Here is a 19,331-nt window from a genome sequence, read left to right on the forward strand (position 1 = left end):
GCACGCCGAAAATCCACAGGGCGAGTCGGACACCCGGGCCACTTCCTCGCCAGCCTCCTTTTTACCATTTTTTTATCTGTTCCACGCTGGCTTTATTTTTACATATGTTTTGCTTGTTTTTACATCCTTTTTGTATTTTTTAAATAAACTTTGAGATCCTTGATTATCCGTACATGGTTTCCAAAGATATGATGATGTGCGGATAACAAAATGTCCCACACTGCTGCGACTGCATTTTTTATTCACGTTTTTTTTTTTATCACAAGTATTTTAAGCTCCGCTTTACTTTTGTATTTTTTTCTTTTTACTTATTTATCCTTTTAATTCTCTTTTAAGGCGAGAGAAAGTTACTTATTTTAATATTTTTATCAATGAATCCCCAGCAGATTCTTTTACGTCTTATTTTACCATAACTATAATTCTTTAACTATTTCTTTTAATGTTTAATTGTTTTGTGATTGGTTTTATCTTTTGTAAAATTTTTTTTTTTTTTTTTTTTTTTTTTTTTTTTTTAAAAACTATTCTTATTTATTGTTCTATGAAATTTTTATGTGCTACGCTGACGTCCGTGGGGGTTAATGAAACCCCCCAACGTTCATGCAAAATTTAAAGGAAGTGATACTCTGACTGTGTTTTAAACTACCCTTTGGATTTACCTGCGGGTTTTACAACCGTGGATGCCGAAACAAGGTTTTCTGCCCTTTTACTTGCCCAGGTGTATTAGGCTGGCGTCCCATTTTACTTTTTACATTCACTGTGAACCATGTGTCTACTATCGACTTTTACTTTTTACTTTGTTCTGAATTTTTACCTTACTTTAATTTTGCCCTTTTACTTTTTACTCTTATTCATGCTCAGACCTTTTACTGTCTTTTACTTGAGTTTTACTTCCCTCATTTTACCTTTTACTCGTTGTAATTTTAAGATTTAGTTCTTGTTATTGTTTTTTAAGAGGCCCTTCGGGCGAAATTTTTTTCAGTCATAAGCCCCTCTGGCAATTGTCTTCCCTTATTAGTTTGTTTACTTTGGTGCCTTCGGGCACGGTTTCTTTTTGTTCATTTTTAGATTTGTATGTTTTTGTTATGCTGCTTCTATTGGTCACGCTCCTGGTGGGGCCGCATCTCCGGATAATTGGCTTGTAGGTCCGTGTGTTCTGAGCCTTCAGCCTGGTCCCCTCACACCTTTTTTTGAGGAACGAAACGGGGCCCCCTCATTTCCTTTTGGGCCCCTAAGCCTGAAAAATTCCCGCCTCACGGGGGGCCCTTTGGGTTCCTTTTCTCATATAACCTTACAGGTACACCCCATAGGTACACCCCCTTTTTGTGCAGCGAGTGGGATCAACCAGGAGTGTATTTATGGAGTTTTACATTTTGCTCGTTGACTAATAAAGAAGATTTTTTTTAAAGTCCGCATTAGCTTTTTCCTGTTAGGTTATTTTTAATAGTAGTATAAAAGCCACGTTTCTTGTTTTTTTTCTGTGTTTTTGTTCTATTTCAGAAATTTTGTAGTTTTTAGAATTTTTTGAGCGAGGCTTTTTCTTTCAGCATTTTATGTCTTTTTTTTACTAATGCCGCTCACCAGTTTAATTTTACTTGTGGCTCTTTCTAGGTTTTAGGGACACCCTTTTATTTTACCGTGTTCTAATCTTTTCTTTTTACCCCTGCTAATTTTAAAATTTATCCCCTGTGTACACTTGTTCTTTTCTTTTTTGCGGTTTACCCAGTTTTTTAAAAAGGGGCATTTGGGTTTTTTTAAAACTTTCATTGTGTCCAGCATTTGGCCCTCAGTACACGCATCACCGTTCACTTTGTTTTGTGAGTCAGCATATCTCTGGCCCCTTTTTTGTTTGGATTGAGTGTACAGCCTTTTTTTTGTGTTGGGAACTTGTTTCCCTTGTTTACAGCTCTGTACTATTCTGACCCGGGGGGGGGGTCTTTACGAAGCAAACCCAAATCATCGAGCCAAACCAAGCTCACGTATTCTTTGCCTGACAACCGTGCATCCCTCCCGAGTTTTAGGGTTTTACAGGGGTTTTTCCTTGCCAAGTACAGGACGCTGTTTCAAGCCGTGGAAGGGGGAAAAATTTCCATTATGGAGGAAATGCTGCAGAGGATGATTTGGGCCTCGTTGCCCAGACAGGACAACTCCCTCCGCAGGAAAGGGGGGAAATATCCAGAAGAACGAGGAAAAGGCTACAACAACTGGAGGACCAACTTCAGGGGCAAGGACTGCTCTTACCGAGGCGTGGTATCCCGCAGTAATGAAGCCAGGTTCCCTCAGCAGCACAGCCTAGGAACAGCCGGATATTCCACCCCCCTCGTATACAAGTCACTCACACCAAACCCGCGCCCAGAAAGTGTTAACCCCTTCACCCAGCAGCTACCAGAGAAGACCTCCGGGAATGGCAGCGGCAACTGGAGGAAGGGAGAGGCGTCTAAACAGCAAGGGAAGAGGCTCTTTTACAGAGCGCTAGATGGTCACCCGCCGGTGTGCTGAAGAGTGAAGCAGCAACGGAGGTAACCAGCCATTCTGAGCGGCCGCATGACTGGCCCAAACACCGTCGCGCACAAGGTATTGCGAGGAGATCCAGCACAAGACCACCTTCGATGCCAACCGCCTTTCAGAGATGCACCCCATATCTGGTGTCCCGTGACTCTATACCTAATTTTAAGGGGAAACCCTGCTGTGAGCCCCTTTAAAAAGAAACAGGAGGTGGAGAGCTACATCGGGCTATTGAAAACGCTGAAAAGGCCCCCAACCCAAGGATTAACATCATCCGGGCTGCAAGAGCAAGTTGTCGGGGAGAGGGGAAAGACCATCATCAAACTCCGAGAGGTTTTTAAAAGGGATACAGGATTGGGACCTTTCAAGCGCAGCTGAGGCGAAAGTTCAGGGGCAACGTACACTGCCTCTGTTTTTTTTTCACAAGTGCTCTACGACCACAAGCATGAGTGAAAGGAAAGGCTCCAATGGACTTTTTCCTTGAGTGGAGGCGTCGGTCTTCCAAGGCTACCGTGACCCACCGAGGAGTTTTTGGGAGACCCCTTCAAGCTTATCAGCGGGTCTTCCTTGCTGGATTACCGTCCACTCTGGCGGATCTCCTGTTCTAAGGGATGATTGGGCTCGCCAATCCAGCTCAGAAAGAAACCGCCAGAAGCTCGGGGGAACGCCAAGGTATGGCATCCGGCATGGGCAGTTCCAACACTCGCCATCAGTCCTCCAAAGCCGCAGGAAGAGGGAGTACCAGGTTCGATGCCCGCACCCCAGACCGTCCCCCCCGTGCACCGAGCCCGCTTTGACCTATTTCCTCTAGCTGCATCACCTCCACTTGCTGCGGCCTCTGTCCTAAATCTCCAACATCACACGGCATAACTGGGGGTGTGATTTCATCACAGTTAAACCCCACAGCACCGGGGGAATGCAGGGCTGCCGCCCTCCAGCACCAACCGCGACCTACTCTTGTTTCCGTGTGGTTTTAGAAGCGGTCACTTCTCTGGGAGTCCCCCCCTTTCCGAGGGGGCCAGGAAGTAAAGGTTTCCTACTTCATTTGGCAACTTCTCAAGGGAACCCACACACTTCACTACGCAGTCCAACAGGAGCAGATTGCAAGCAGCAGCAGGAGTAATCCAGCGTCGGCGGACGGCCAGTCGTGGCACTCGTGTTGAGGGGAAGACTCTTCTCTGCTTCGTCGACACGGGATCTCAGTCACTCTAGTCAAGCCTAGTCCCTTAGAAGGGGATAGATCCATCCTCAAGCTCCGACATCATACTTCTAACAAGACTCTCCAAGGTGTCCTCAGGAAAATCCTTTTCATCCAGCTGCAGGGGTTTAAACGCTCTCCTTTAACATCAGCAAGATCTCATGTTACTTCACACCGAACCAATTAGCTGACGCTTTTTGTCCACGGTGATGTTCTCCTTGGACAGACTCTTGCGACGCTAGACTTCACTTTACAGTCTGATCAGGGGTCATCTCATGGACTACGGATTCTAGGAAAGGTGTGAGTTGTTTGCTTCTGTATACCGACGCTCATTCCCTGCAGATTAGCCTGTTTACTCGAACCTAGCTGATGTTTGTACTGGACTTCAAAGGCCCATCCGACCATCTACTCCACCAGAAGCGCAGTACACCTTGCAAGACCCTACTGAGTTCCCGCCACATTCAGGGTCGCTTTCAAAGGCTTTCATCTCTCGCCCGGGACGGGCAGAAGGAGATGTCCCCCTTTTAACACCTTGGGTTTTGACTGATGAACAACCCTACCGCCCTTGTTACGACCCGCCCTCGACGACGATGCTCCCCTATGGGGCCCCTTTAATCACTCTTCACGGCCATTAGAATTTAAACAGGGTACAAGACTTGGGACCGTCACACCTCTAGAGAGGTCTACAGTAATCCCCAGTCCATCAAGAAGGCCTGACCAGGCCCCGGGGACAATCAACCTTCAGGGACACAGCTGCCAGGAAACATGTACCATCCTGTCAGACTGGCCTTGAGGAGGAACTCGATTTCACCGAGGGGTAGGTCCAATCCATACAGCCCCTGGCTACAGGTATTGCTGCTGCCAGGGCAAGACGGTGTCCCGTCAGTCCAGGAACTCCATAAACTCAAGGGCCCGGGATTCATCAACCTCTGCCATGACAAGCCGAAGGCTACCCTTTCAACTTAAGAGAGAGCACATACACAACGGGTTTCTGCCATCACAAGCCGAAGCCTTCCCAAAGAATCCTCCTTGTTATCTGAAGGGTGTTGAACCTGAGAGGAATGGGACGATTTCTCTGCCTATTTACCAGACATTTCCGAAGAGATTGGGATACGAGGTGCTTTCTTTCCACCCACTTTTGCTGTTGCCACAGCGAACTGTTTTTTGAACCAAGTGGAGACAATGAAGCTAATGGTTAAAACCTACCTTTGTCATTTTCAAGCATCACGACAGGAACTTGACCAGGGGTTGGAGCAGTTCCAGGGTTTTTGAGAGGGGAAAAGATACGGTTGGCCACATACCCCCCGGGTCCCCATCAGATTATACTGAGGAAGCCAAACCAGTTCGGTCCGTCAATGGAGGTTTTCCAAAAGTCTACAAGGAGACCATCCGCAGCAGGTGCCCCCAGGGGCGATCAGGTGTCATCGAGCCTTCATGTACCTTGCTGAGCCCAGTGGTCTTAGTTAAAGAAGAATGATGCAGTCTTTCTTTTTCTGCGTTGAGTATCTTGGCCTCAACGCTGTCACCAGAAGCCACTTACCCTCATGTCCCAGGATCACGCTCTCATCGACGAAGTGGGTCCCACGGACTCATTCACGACCACTTAATGCCCGTGCAGCCTATTGGGCAGTTAGATGGAGCCCCTCGATAGCCCAAGACTGCCTTCTCCGAATGGACTACCGGCTGTTTCACTTCTGCCGTTTTCCTTCGGTCTACTCAACCGAGCCAACCCTTTCAACGCACCATGAATGTCCTCCTTTCTCCTTTTGGGTAAGCACGACTCTATGCTACCTAGAACGACATTGTCATCCTACATCCTGGATTCCTCCAGCATCTGCAAGACCTAAAATAATCACTTCAGCTCCTCTCAAGCAGCTGACTGCAACAAACATGGAGAAATGCCCATTTTGCTGCTACTATTACGAATTAGACTTCTTGGGGATTCACCATCAGTCCAAAGGAGCCCTTTCCCCAAAATCAGGATAAGGTGGCCTGTCAATGCGCCAAAGTTCCAGCACCACTAATGTCCGTGAGGTACGCCGTGTTCTTAGGGTTGCACCGGTTCTTCGATGGAAGCACAGTTCCTGGCTACGCAACCATTTCTTTCTCGCACTGCACTTGCTCCTTAAGAAAGATTCAGAAATGGTCTTGGAAGCTGGTCATCAGAAGAAAGCGTTTTTCAGGAGCTAAGGACCGTCCTGAAACCACTGCTCCATATTTCTTCGTACAGCCAGATTTTAAGCCATGAGTTTTAGGTTACATACAGACGGCTTCCTCCATTGCGATGGTTTCTTGCCTTATGCAAAGTTCTGATGACAATGCACTCCCATGCCATTGCCTATTTCAGCCGCAAGTTACGAGCTGCTGAATCCAATATCCCGCCATTGACCTTGGAAGCCTCAGTGGTGGTTTGAAGGTGACAGGGGGATCTCGACTCCTACCTCTAATGGACGGCACGGTCACAAATTTATACTGACCATGAGACCATTGTACATGTCCTTTTCTTCGTAAAACCCAAGATCTCCACGATGAGACCCGCTAACGCTCATGATCTTTCATTCTACAGCTTCCAATCCGTATACAAGAGGACCTACCAATTTTGTCCAACGTGCTCGCAAGACATATTGCTACTGCTAGAGAGGATTCACCTAGCAATCAAGTTTCAGTCTGGCCATCTCTGAACTCTCTCCTGGAGCCCTTGCTAGAAAGCAAGATGGAAGATCCTCAGCTGCTGACCTGCGACACTTATCTGCTTGATGGTACAGTCCCAAATAAAAAGTGGCGCACTTTCCTTGGATGATTTTTTGAAATCAAGGAAGGTATCCCTATACAGGCTTAGACATCATCCAGACAGATTCTGTTTAACCAGCTTGTTGTTGCCCACTTCCTTAAAAGAACTCTGCATTGAAGCATCCCTTTATCCACCACTTGCTTCCTCACCCTGGAGTTCAAGCGGACGCGCTATGACAATGCCTAGTCGATGTATTACTGGACCTAACATGTTGAAGTACTGTAGGAGTAATGTTAACAAATGTCATGTGTGTCACAGTCGAGAGCTACCCAGATAGTGCCAATGGGAGAGACCCCTTGGCCCATTTTCCTTTAGAGCGTGTCCTCCATGTCCTGATGGACTTTGACCTACCATCGCCCCAGTTCGCTATGCACTGTCCATCATTGATCACCTCAAGATGGCTGCAGATTGTGCCCCGGAGGAAGTCAACAGCACTTAACATCCATCGTGCTTAGTGACCATTGGTTACTTTATTTGGCCCCACAATAGTTAATCCAGACGATAATGTGGGTGCAGTTTACCAGTGGTACTTCATGAGCTTGTCTTGATGATGCATGCCAGTCACCACTAGACACATCCGCCATCATCCACCCAGCCAACGGAAGAGAGAGGGCGCAACCTATCGGGTCGTCAAATTCAGCTCTGAACTGCTTGTGGAGCATAGAACCAAGATCAGGCACCTAGTTCATTCCGGAACTTAGATTGCAGATCAACTCTTGCTATCCACAGGACGACCCAATGAACAGCCTTTGTATCTCCTAGACTGGCCGGCATCCAATTTTTCCAATTGGTCTGACAATTTTTTTAAGCAGTGTTTGCTGAAAATCTCAACCTGCAGGAAACGACTCCACAGCCAGACAAGGTCAAGCTTGTTCACCGCTTCTAAACAGTCCAGACAGAACTATGGAAGGCACTATAATCGTGGGCACAAGAAGAACAATTCCGGCCAAGAGGTGGGCTCGCTTCGTCTGGTATTTCGAGCTCAGGGCACCGTACTGGTGTCACAACCGCCAGTAACAGGAAAGTGGCGAGTACCGCAGAGAGTTGTTGCTCAACGTTGACCACTAGGCCTTTGAAGTGAGTGATGTCCACACAGATGTACGACTGAAGCGCATCTCAACCACCTAAAGCTTTCAAGAAACATCCCAGGAGCTGTGTTATGCATCGGAAGATGAGGACGACCGCAGTATCCAAAGCCACCGATGTTTTCCTGAACTATTGACGCAGATGTTCCCATGACCCCTATCCCAGACCCTGATGGTGAGGAATGTCGTTCCAGATAGACCAGCGACTTCTTTGGTGGACCTGATGCTGATGATGGACCCAGGAACCGTCCTCCAGTGCTGCCCCGCTCCAGACGTGTAGCTGTTCAGGGCTGTGGCTCCTTTTTCGCGGCCCCTTTTCGTGGCGGGGCTGTCTTTTAGTCCACTAGCTTGAGTTTTTGTGTTTTACTTTCATTTTACTGTTTTTTACTGTTCGTTTTTATTTACTTGTTTTGTGTGTTCATGATGCGTGTCATGCACGTCCAGCTGACAGCACGTTTACCCTAACTTTGAGGCAACGTAAGCGGCTCCAGGCCTTTCCTTGTTTCTCTTTCCAGGTGTGTCCCTCCGATGTTCCTTTCCGACCCCCGTGGTATGGGAGGTTGAGAGGTTTCAACCTCCTCCCCCCCCCCCCACACTATAACCCACTACCTATCCCCCCCCCCTGTCTTGCTCAATCCTCTATTCCTCTCGGTGTCCCTTATCCGCACCCTCGTCCTGTCCCCTCGCTTTTTCTCTTCTCTCTCTACTTCCACGGTAGCTTCTTCCTCTTTTTCTTTTCCTTGCTTGTTCTATCTTTTACCACTATCCCTACTCTATCCTGCCCCCATCCTATCCTTATCCTGCCCTGTATCCTGCCGCATTTCCCCCTCGTACCCCTCTTATTCGCACCCTCTTCTTGTTCCTTCGCTTTTTCACTTCCTTCTGCTTCTACGTTAATTTCCCACTTTTCCATTCCTTTTTCCCGTTTACCCTACCTTCTACCTTTAATCCTATCTTCCCCTGCTCCCATCCTATTCCTATCCTACCCAGCATCCTGCCGAAATCCACAGGGCGAGTCGAGCACAGCCGGACCACTTCCCTCTGCCAGCCTCCTTTTTACGCATTTTATATCTGTTCCACGCTGGCTCTTATTTTTACATATGTTTTGCTTGTATTTACATCCTTTTTGTATTCTTTTAAATAAACTTTGAGATCCTTGATTATCCGTACATGGTTTACAAAGATATTGATGATGTGCGGATAACAGATGTCCACATCTGCTGCGACTGCATCTTTTTATTCACGTTTTTTTATTATCACAAGTATTTTAAGCTCCGCTTTACTTTTGTATGGTTTCTTTTTACTTATTTATCCTTTTAATTTCTCTTTTAAGGCGAGAGAAAGTTACTTATTTTAATATTTTTATCAATGAATCGCAGCAGATTCTTTTACGTCTTATTTTACCATAACTATAATTCTTTAACTATTTCTTTTAATGTTTAATTGTTTTTGTGATTGGTTTTATCTTTTGTACATTTTATTTTATTAAAACTATTCTTATTTATTGTTCTATGCAATTTATGTGCTACGCTGACGTCCGTGGGGGTTAATGTAACCCCCACGTTCATGCTAAATAAAGGAAGTGGATACTCTGACTGTGCTTTGACTACCCTTTGGATTTACCTGTCTGGATTTTACACCGTGGATGCCGAAACAAGGTTGTACTGCCCCTTTTACTTGCCCAGGTGTATTTAGGCTGGACGTGCCATTTTACTATTTTACATTCACTGTGAACCATGTGTGCTACTTCGACTTTTACTTTTTACTTTCTCTGAATTTTACTTACTTTAATCTTGTCCTTTTACTGTTTACTCTTATTCATGCTCATACCTTTTACTGTCTTTTACTTGAGCTTTTACTTCCCTCATTTTACCTTTTACTCGTTGTATCTTAGATGTTAGTTCTTGTTATTGTTTTTAAGCCCTTCTGGCGTATTTTTATTCAGTCATAAGCCCCTCTGGCAATTGTCTTTTACTTATTAGTTTGTTTTACTTTGGTGCCTTCTGCACGGTTCTTTTTGTTCATTTTAGATTTTTGTATGTTTTTGTTATGCTGCTTCGTATTGGTCACGCTCCTGGTAGGCCTGCATCTCCGGGGATAATTGGCTTGTGAGGTCGTGTGGGTTCTGAGCCTTCAGCCTGGTCCCCTCACCCCCTTTTTCGAGGAACGAACGGGGCCCCCTCATTTTCCTTGGCCCCTAAGCCTGAAGCTTCCCGCCTCACGGGTGGCCTCTTTTGGGTTCCTCTCTCATATAACCTTACAGGTACACCCCATAGGTACACCCCATTTTTGGTGGCAGCGAGTGGGATCTACCAGGAGTGTATTTATGAGTTTCTTTGCTCGTTGACTAATATGAAGATTTTTTTTAAAGTCCAGCATTTAGCTTTTTCCTGTTAGGTTAGTTTTAGTAGTATTAGAAGAGCCACGTTTCTTGTTTTATGTTCTGTGTTTTGTTCTATTTCAGATTTCGTAGTGTTTTAGAATTTTTTGAGCGAGGCTTTTCTCTTTCAGCATTTTATGTCTTGTTTTTTACTAATGCCCGCTCACCAGTTAGTTTTACTTTGTGGCTCTTACTAGGTATAGGGACACTTTCATTTTACCGTGTTCTAATCTTTCTTTTTACCCCTGCTAATTTTACTTTATCCCCTGTGTACACTTGGTTCTTTGTCTTTTTTTGCGTGTTTACCCAGTTTACGGGCAGTTTTGGTTATTTTAATCTTTCATGTGTCAGCATTTGGCCTCAGTTACACGCATCACCGTTCACTTTGTTTTGTGAGTCAGCCAGTATCTCTGGCCCCTTTTTTGTTTGTGATTGAGTTGTACAGCTCTTTTGTGTGTGGGAACTTGTTTCCCTTGTTACCAGGCTCTGTACTATGCCTGGACGTGGGAGGTCTTTACGAAGCACCAAGTCATCGAGCCAGCCAAGCTCACGTACTTCTTCGCCTGACAACCGTGCATCCCTCCCAGTTTTAGTTGTACAGGGTTCTCGTAGCCAAGTACAGGACGCTGTTCAAGCCGTGGAGGGGGAAGTTACCATTATGGAGGAAATGCTGCAGAGGATGATGGACCTCGTTGCCCAGAACAGGGACGAACTCCTCCGCAGGATGGAGGAAATATCCCAGAAGAACGAGGACAGGCTACAACAACTGGAGGACCAACTTCAGGCAAGGACTGCTCTTACCGAGGCGGTGGTATCCCGCAGTAATGGGAGCCAGGTTCCCTCAGCAGCACAGCCTGAGGAACAGCCAGCGGATATTCCACTCCCTCGTATACAAGTCACCACACCACCTGCGCCCAGAAGTGTTAACCCCATTCACCCAGCAGCTACCAGAGAAGACCTCCGGGAATGGCAGCGGCAACTGGAGGAGAGGGAGAGGCGTCTACAACAGCAAGAGCAGGCTCTTTTACAGAAGCAGCTAGATGGTCAGCAACCTCCGGTGTGCAGAAGAGTGGAAGCAGCACGGGAGGCTAACCAGACATTCCCTGAGCCGGCCGCAAGACTGACCACACCGTCGCGCACAAGGTATGGCGAGGAGCCAGCACAAGACCACCTTCGATGCCAACCGCCTTTCAGAGATGCAATCCCATATCTGGTGTCCCGTGACTCTATACCTCATTTTAAAGGGGAAACCTCTGCTTGTGAGCCCCTGAAAAGAAACCAGGAGGTGGAGAGCTACATTCGGGCTATTGAAAACCTGGTAAGGCCCTCAACCAATGATACATACATCCGGGCTGCAAGAGCAAGTTGTCGGGGCAGAGCGGAGACCATCATCAACTCCGAGAGTTTTGACGGGATACAGGATTGGGACACTTTCAAGCGGCAGCTGAGGCGTAAGTTCAGGGGCACGTACACTGCCTCTGATTTTTTCAAAGTGCTCTACGACCACAGCATGAGTGAAAGGCAGGCTCCAATGGACTTCTTCCTTGAGGTGGAGGCGTCGGTCTTCCAAGGCTACCGGGACCACCGAGGAGCTGTTGGAGAGCCTTCAGAGCTTATCAGGCGGGTCTTCCTTGCTGGATTACCGTCCACTCTGCGGGATCTCCTTGTTCTCAAGGATGATTGCTCGCCAATCCAGCTAGCAGAAACCGCCCAGAAGCTCTGGAACTCAAGGTATGGCATCCGGCATGGCAGTTCCAACACTCGCCATCAGTCTCCAAATGACCTGCAGGAAGAGGAGTACCAGGTTCGATGTCGCACCCCAGACCGTCCACCCCGTGCACGAGACCGCTATGACCTATTTCCTCTAGCTGCATCACCTCCACTTGCTCGGCCTCTGTCCTCATCTCCAACATCACGGCATAACGTGTGGTGTGAGTTCCATCACAGTTCAACCCACAGCACCCGGGAATGCAGGGCTGCCGCCCGCCAACCATCACCCTCAGCCTACTCTTGTTTCCGGTGTGGTAGAAGCGGTCACTTCTCTCGTGAGTGCCCCTTTCCGAGAGGCCAGGAAGGAAGGGTTCCTAGCTTCACTGGCAACTTCTCAGGAGGGAACCCACACACGCTCTATCGCAGTCCAGACAGAGCAGTTGCAAGCAGCAGCAGTGAGTACTCCAGCAGTCGGCGGACGGCCAGTCGTGGCACTCAGTGTTGATGGGAAGACTCTTCTCTGCTTCGTCGACACTGGATCTCAGGTCACTCTAGTCAAGCCTAGTGCCTTAGAAGTGATAGATCCATCACTCAAGCTCCGACATCATACTTCTAACAAGACTCTCCAAGGTGTCTCAGGAGATCCTTTTCATCCAGCTGCAGAGGTTACGCTCTCCTTTAACATCAGCAAGGATCTCATGTTACTTCACCGAACCATAGTAGCTGACCTTTCGTTCCACGGTGATGTTCTCCTTGGGACAGACTTCTTGCGACGCCTAGACTTCACTTTACAGTCTGAAGCAGAGTCATCTCATGGACTACTGATTCTAGGAGGTTGTGAGTTGTCGCTTCTGTATACCGACGCTCATTCCCTGCAGATTAGCCTGGTTGACTCAGACCTAGCTGATGTTTGTACTGGACTTCAAAGGCCCATCCGACCATCTACTCCACCAGAAGCTGCAGTACACCTTGCAAGACCTACTGAGATCCCGCCACATTCAGGTCGCTTTCTAGAAGGCTGCATCTCTCGCCTGGGACAGACAGATGGAGATGTCGTTTTAACACCTGTTGTGACTGATGAACTAACCCTACCGCACCTTGTTACGACCGCCACTCGACGACGATGCTCCATATGGGCCCTGAATCACACTTCACGGCCATTAGTATTGAAACAGGGTACAAGACTTGGGACCGTCACACCTCTAGGAGAGGTCTACAGTAATCCCCAGTCCATCAAGAAGCCTGACCAGCCACGGGCACAATCAACCTTCAGGGACACAGCTGCCAGGAATCATGTACCTCCTGTCAGGACTGGCCTTGAGGAGGAACTCGATTTCACCGAGGATAGGATCCATACAGCCCCTGGGTCTACAGGTATTGCTGCTGCCGGGCAAGACAGGTGTCCCGTCAGTCCAGGAACTCCAGTAGCTCAAGGCCTGGGATGTTCATCAACCTCTGCCATGACAGAGCCAAGGTCTACATTTCAAACTGAAGAGGAGAGCACATTCACAACTGCTTCTGCCATCACAGAGCCGAAGCACTTCAATGAATCCTCCTTGTTATCTGAAGCTGTTGAACCTGAGATGGAATGGGACGATTTCTCTGCCTATTTACCAGACATTCCAGAAGAAGATTGGGATATCGAGGGTGCTTTCTTACCACCCTCTGTAGCTGTTGCCACATGCGAAGCTGTTGTAGAACCAAGTGATGACAATGAAGCTAATGGTATACCTGACCTTAGTCATTTACCAGAGCATCAGCGACAGGAACTTGACCAGCTGTTGGAGCAGTTCCAGGAGCTTTTTGATGGGGGAAAAGAGACGGTTGGCCACATACCCGGGATCCGCCATCAGATTGATACTGAGGACGCCAAACCAGTTCGTGTCCGTCAATGGAGGTTGCCACAGTCTACTAAGGAGACCATCCGGCAGCAGTGTGACTCCATGCTGCGATCAGGTGTCATCGAGCCTTCATGTAGTCCTTGGCTGAGCCCAGTGGTCTTAGTTAAGAAGAAGGATGGCAGTCTTCGTTTCTGCGTTGATTATCGTGGCCTCAACGCTGTCACCAAGAAGGACACTTACCCACTTCCCAGGATCGACGCTCTCATCGACGAATTGGGTCCCACTGACACATTCACAACACTAGATGCCCGTGCAGCCTATTGGGCAGTTGAGATGGAGCCCTCTGATAGGCCCAAGACTGCCTTCTCCGATGGATACCGGCTGTTTCACTTCTGCCGTTTTCCCTTCGGTCTCTCAACCGCGCCAACCACCTTTCAACGCACCATGAATGTCCTCCTTTCTCCTGTTTTGGGTAAGCACACTCTATGCTACCTAGACGACATTGTCATCTACAGCCGTGGATTCCTCCAGCATCTGCAAGACCTAAAAGAAACACTTCAGCTCCTCTCAGCAGCTGGACTGAAACTAAACATGGAGAAATGCCATTTTGCTGCTACTACGATAGACTTCTTGGGATTCACCATCAGTCCAGAAGGAGTCCTTCCCAATCAGGATAAGGTGGCAGCAATCGCCAAAGTTCCAGCACCACGTAATGTCCGTGAGGTACGCCGTTTCTTAGGGTGCACCGGGTTCTTCAGGAAGCACATTCCTGGCTACGCAACCATTTCTTCTCCACTGCACTTGCTCCTTAAGAAGAATCAGAAATGGTCTTGGGAAGCTGGTCAACAGAAGGCGTTTCAGGAGCTAAAGGACCGTCTTACCACTGCACCAGTTCTTCGTCAGCCAGATTTTAGCCAGGAGTTTGAGTTACATACAGACGCTTCCTCCATTGCGATTGGTTCTTGCCTTATGCAAAGGTCTGATGACAATGCACCCCATGCCATTGCCTATTTCAGCCGCAAGTTACGAGCTGCTGAATCCAGATATCCTGCCATTGACCTGGAAGCCCTCAGTGTGGTTGAAGGTGTCAGGATCTTCGACTCCTACCTCTATGGACGGCACTTCACAATTTATACTGACCATAGACCATTGGTACATGTCTTTTCTCGGAAAACCAAGTCTCCACGGATGACCCGCTACGCTCATGATCTTTCATTCTACAGCTTCAACATCCGTTACAAAGAGGGACCTACCAATTTTGTCCCAGACTTGCTCTCAAGACATATTGCTCTGCTAGAGGATTCACCTAGCTATCAAGTTTCAGGTCTGGCCATCACTGAACTCTCTCCTGAGGTCCTTGCTAGAAAGCAGATGGAAGATCCTCAGCTTGCTGACCTGCGACATTATCTGCTTGATGGTACAGTCCCAAAGAAAAAGTGGCCACTTTCCTTGGATGAGTTTGAAATCAAGGAAGGTATCCTATACAGGCTTAGACATCTTCCAGACAGAATCTGTTACCAGCTTGTTGTTCCCACATCCTTAAAGAACTCTGCATTGAAGGCATCCCATTTACCACCACTTGCTTCTCACCCTGGAGTTCAGCGGACCTATGACAATGCCAGGTCGATGTATTACTGGACCAACATGTTGAAGGACTGTAGGGAGTATGTTAACAACTGTCCTGTGTGTCAGCAGTCGAGAGGCAACCCCCAGAGAGTGCCAATGGGAGAGACCCCCTTGGCCCAGTTTCCTTTAGAGCGTGTCTCCATGGACCTGATGGACTTTGGACCTACCATCCCAGTTCGCTATGCACTGTCCATCATTGATCAACACTCAAGATGGCTGCAGATTGTGCCCCTGAGGAAGTCAACAGCCGTTAACATCCATCGTGCCTTTGTTGACCATTGGGTTACTTTATTTGGCCCACCAAGAGTTATCCAGACGGATAATGGGGTGCAGTTTACCAGTGGTATCTTCAAGGAGCTTGTCTTGATGATGCATGCCAGTCACCACTACACCATCCGCTATCATCCCCAGGCCAACGGGATGATAGAGCGCACCAATCGGGTCGTCAAATCAGCTCTGACTGCTTTGGTGGAGCATAGACCAAGGATCTGGCACCAGTTCATTCCTGAACTTAGATTGCAGATCAACTCTGCTATCCACAGGACGACCCATGAACAGCCTTTGTATCTCCTGACTGGCCGGCATGCCAATTTTCCAATTGGTCTGACAAATGAAGCAGTGTTTGCTGAAAATCTCAACCTGCAGGAACGACTCCAGGCAGCCAGACAAGCAGCTGTCACCGCTTCTAAACAGTCCAGACAGACCTATGGAAGGCACTATAATCGAGGCACAAGAGAACAATTCCTGCCAGAGGTGGGCTCGCTCGTCTGGTATTACGAGCACAGGCACCGTACTGGTTCACTACCGCCATTAACAGGAAAGTGGCGAGGACCTGCAAGAGTTGTTGCTCAACTTGGACCACTGGCCTTTGAAGTGAGAGATGTCCACACAGATGTACGACTGAGAGCGCATCTCAACCACCTAAAGCCTTTCAAGACATCCCAGGAGCTGTGTTATGCATCGGAAGATGAGGACGACGCAGTATCAGAAGCACCGGATGTTCCTGACTTTGACGCAGATGTTCCCATTGACCCTTCCCAGGACCCTGATGTTGAGGATGTCGTTCCAGATGGACCAGCCGACTTCAATGGTGGACCTGATGCTGATGATGTGACCCAGGAACCGTCCTCCAGTGCTGCCCCTGCTCCAGACGTGTAGCTGTTCAGGGCTGTGGCTCCTTTTCCGGCCCCTTTTCGTGGCTGGGCTGCTTTTAGTCACAAGCTTGTGTTTTGTGTTTTACTTTCATTTTACTGTTTTTACTGTTCATTTTTATTTACTTGTGTTTGTGTGTTCAGTGATGCGTGTCATGCACGTCCAGCTGAACATGCCCGTTTACCCTAACTTTTGAGGCAAGTAATCGGGCTCAGGCCTTCCTTGTTTCTCTTTCCAGGTGTGTCTCCGATGTCCTTTCCGACCCCGTGGTATGGGAGGGTTGTGAGGTTTTCAACCTCCTCCCCCCCCCCCCACACTATACCCACTACCTATCCCCCCCCCCTTTCTTGCTCCAATCCTTCTATCCCTCTCGTCCCCTTATCCGCACCCTCTTCCTGTCCCCTCGCTTTTTCTCTTCTCTCTCTACTTCCACGGTAGCTTCTTCCTCTTTTTCTTTTCCTTGCTTGTTCTATCTTTTACCACTATCCCTACTCTATCCTGCCCCCATCCTATCCTTATCCTGCCCTGTATCCTGCCGCATTTCCCCCTCGTACCCCTCTTATTCGCACCCTCTTCTTGTTCCTTCGCTTTTTCACTTCCTTCTGCTTCTACGTTAATTTCCCACTTTTCCATTCCTTTTTCCCGTTTACCCTACCTTCTACCTTTAATCCTATCTTCCCCTGCTCCCATCCTATTCCTATCCTACCCAGCATCCTGCCGAAATCCACAGGGCGAGTCGAGCACAGCCGGACCACTTCCCTCTGCCAGCCTCCTTTTTACGCATTTTATATCTGTTCCACGCTGGCTCTTATTTTTACATATGTTTTGCTTGTATTTACATCCTTTTTGTATTCTTTTAAATAAACTTTGAGATCCTTGATTATCCGTACATGGTTTACAAAGATATTGATGATGTGCGGATAACAGATGTCCACATCTGCTGCGACTGCATCTTTTTATTCACGTTTTTTTATTATCACAAGTATTTTAAGCTCCGCTTTACTTTTGTATGGTTTCTTTTTACTTATTTATCCTTTTAATTTCTCTTTTAAGGCGAGAGAAAGTTACTTATTTTAATATTTTTATCAATGAATCGCAGCAGATTCTTTTACGTCTTATTTTACCATAACTATAATTCTTTAACTATTTCTTTTAATGTTTAATTGTTTTTGTGATTGGTTTTATCTTTTGTACATTTTATTTTATTAAAACTATTCTTATTTATTGTTCTATGCAATTTATGTGCTACGCTGACGTCCGTGGGGGTTAATGTAACCCCCACGTTCATGCTAAATAAAGGAAGTGGATACTCTGACTGTGCTTTGACTACCCTTTGGATTTACCTGTCTGGATTTTACACCGTGGATGCCGAAACAAGGTTGTACTGCCCCTTTTACTTGCCCAGGTGTATTTAGGCTGGACGTGCCATTTTACTATTTTACATTCACTGTGAACCATGTGTGCTACTTCGACTTTTACTTTTTACTTTCTCTGAATTTTACTTACTTTAATCTTGTCCTTTTACTGTTTACTCTTATTCATGCTCATACCTTTTACTGTCTTTTACTTGAGCTTTTACTTCCCTCATTTTACCTTTTACTCGTTGTATCTTAGATGTTAGTTCTTGTTATTGTTTTTAAGCCCTTCTGGCGTATTTTTATTCAGTCATAAGCCCCTCTGGCAATTGTCTTTTACTTATTAGTTTGTTTTACTTTGGTGCCTTCTGCACGGTTCTTTTTGTTCATTTTAGATTTTTGTATGTTTTTGTTATGCTGCTTCGTATTGGTCACGCTCCTGGTAGGCCTGCATCTCCGGGGATAATTGGCTTGTGAGGTCGTGTGGGTTCTGAGCCTTCAGCCTGGTCCCCTCACCCCCTTTTTCGAGGAACGAACGGGGCCCCCTCATTTTCCTTGGCCCCTAAGCCTGAAGCTTCCCGCCTCACGGGTGGCCTCTTTTGGGTTCCTCTCTCATATAACCTTACAGATGTTATACCAAATGTCATTCTTATATGTGTGTTTCATTGTGCTTATTTTTATCAATATTTGTATCTTGGTTCCCCTTGACATTTCAAAGAGGCAATGCTACCCTCAAACCTGCGTGTGCATAGTATTCTAAAAATCCGTTTTGAGTATATCGTATCGGTTGTTACTGAAGGAAGGAAGGGAAATATCTCTTCGCCATACTTTTATTTTTCGAAAACCACTCAAAGCCACGGTATTTTTCTCCCAGGGAAAGAGAGAAAGAAGATAGAGAGATTTTTCTCGAGCGAGTCACAGGGAAGCGCTGTATCTGTACCCTGAGCCAAAGTCGAGCTAGAAATAAAGAAACATCGTTTACAAGAAAGTAGAAAGTTGCATAAACAGTGGAATCGCAATTCTTAAATACATTTATAAATGAATAGTGATATAAAGGAAGTTACTATGAAAACGAAATAGAGGAAGAATTTTGCACATTCTAATCTAAGATAAAACGAGTTACTAACAGGCTTAACATTACCTAGAAGGATACAAAATACACACAAAGAATAATAAGTAAAAATAAGTGATAAAGCACAAAACCCGAGCAATATATATTAACAAAATGGCGATCACATGTAGCGGTTTCACGAGGGAATTAAGGTTTTGAAAACTCTCATCCCAACATGATGACTTAGGAAATACAATGACGCGAATCTAGTCCTAAGAACCAGGAAGTCAAACACGTGGATGAGAAGAGAGGTCAAGTTAGGTCGAAGGATCAGATGGAATGCTTGCGAGACGGCATTGGCATAAGACAAGCACTTTGAAGATCGTTGAAGGGGAGGAGAGAGAGAGAGAGAGAGAGAGAGAGAGAGAGAAAGAAAGAGAAAAAGAGAGCGAGAGAACGAGAGAGAGAGAGAGAAAGAAAGAGAAAATGAGAGCGAGAGAACGAGAGAGAGAGCGAGAGAGAGAGAGAAAGGGAGAGGATGAGAGAGGGAGAAAGCAGGAATCGCACGCACGTGCCCTAACACAGAGTCCCCTCAGCGGCGGAGTCCGCAGGAGGCAGATTGCTTCCATTAGCTTCTGAC

The sequence above is a fragment of the Penaeus chinensis genome, chromosome 43 (assembly GCF_019202785.1).
Source record: "Penaeus chinensis breed Huanghai No. 1 chromosome 43, ASM1920278v2, whole genome shotgun sequence".
Lineage (NCBI taxonomy): Eukaryota > Metazoa > Arthropoda > Malacostraca > Decapoda > Penaeidae > Penaeus > Penaeus chinensis.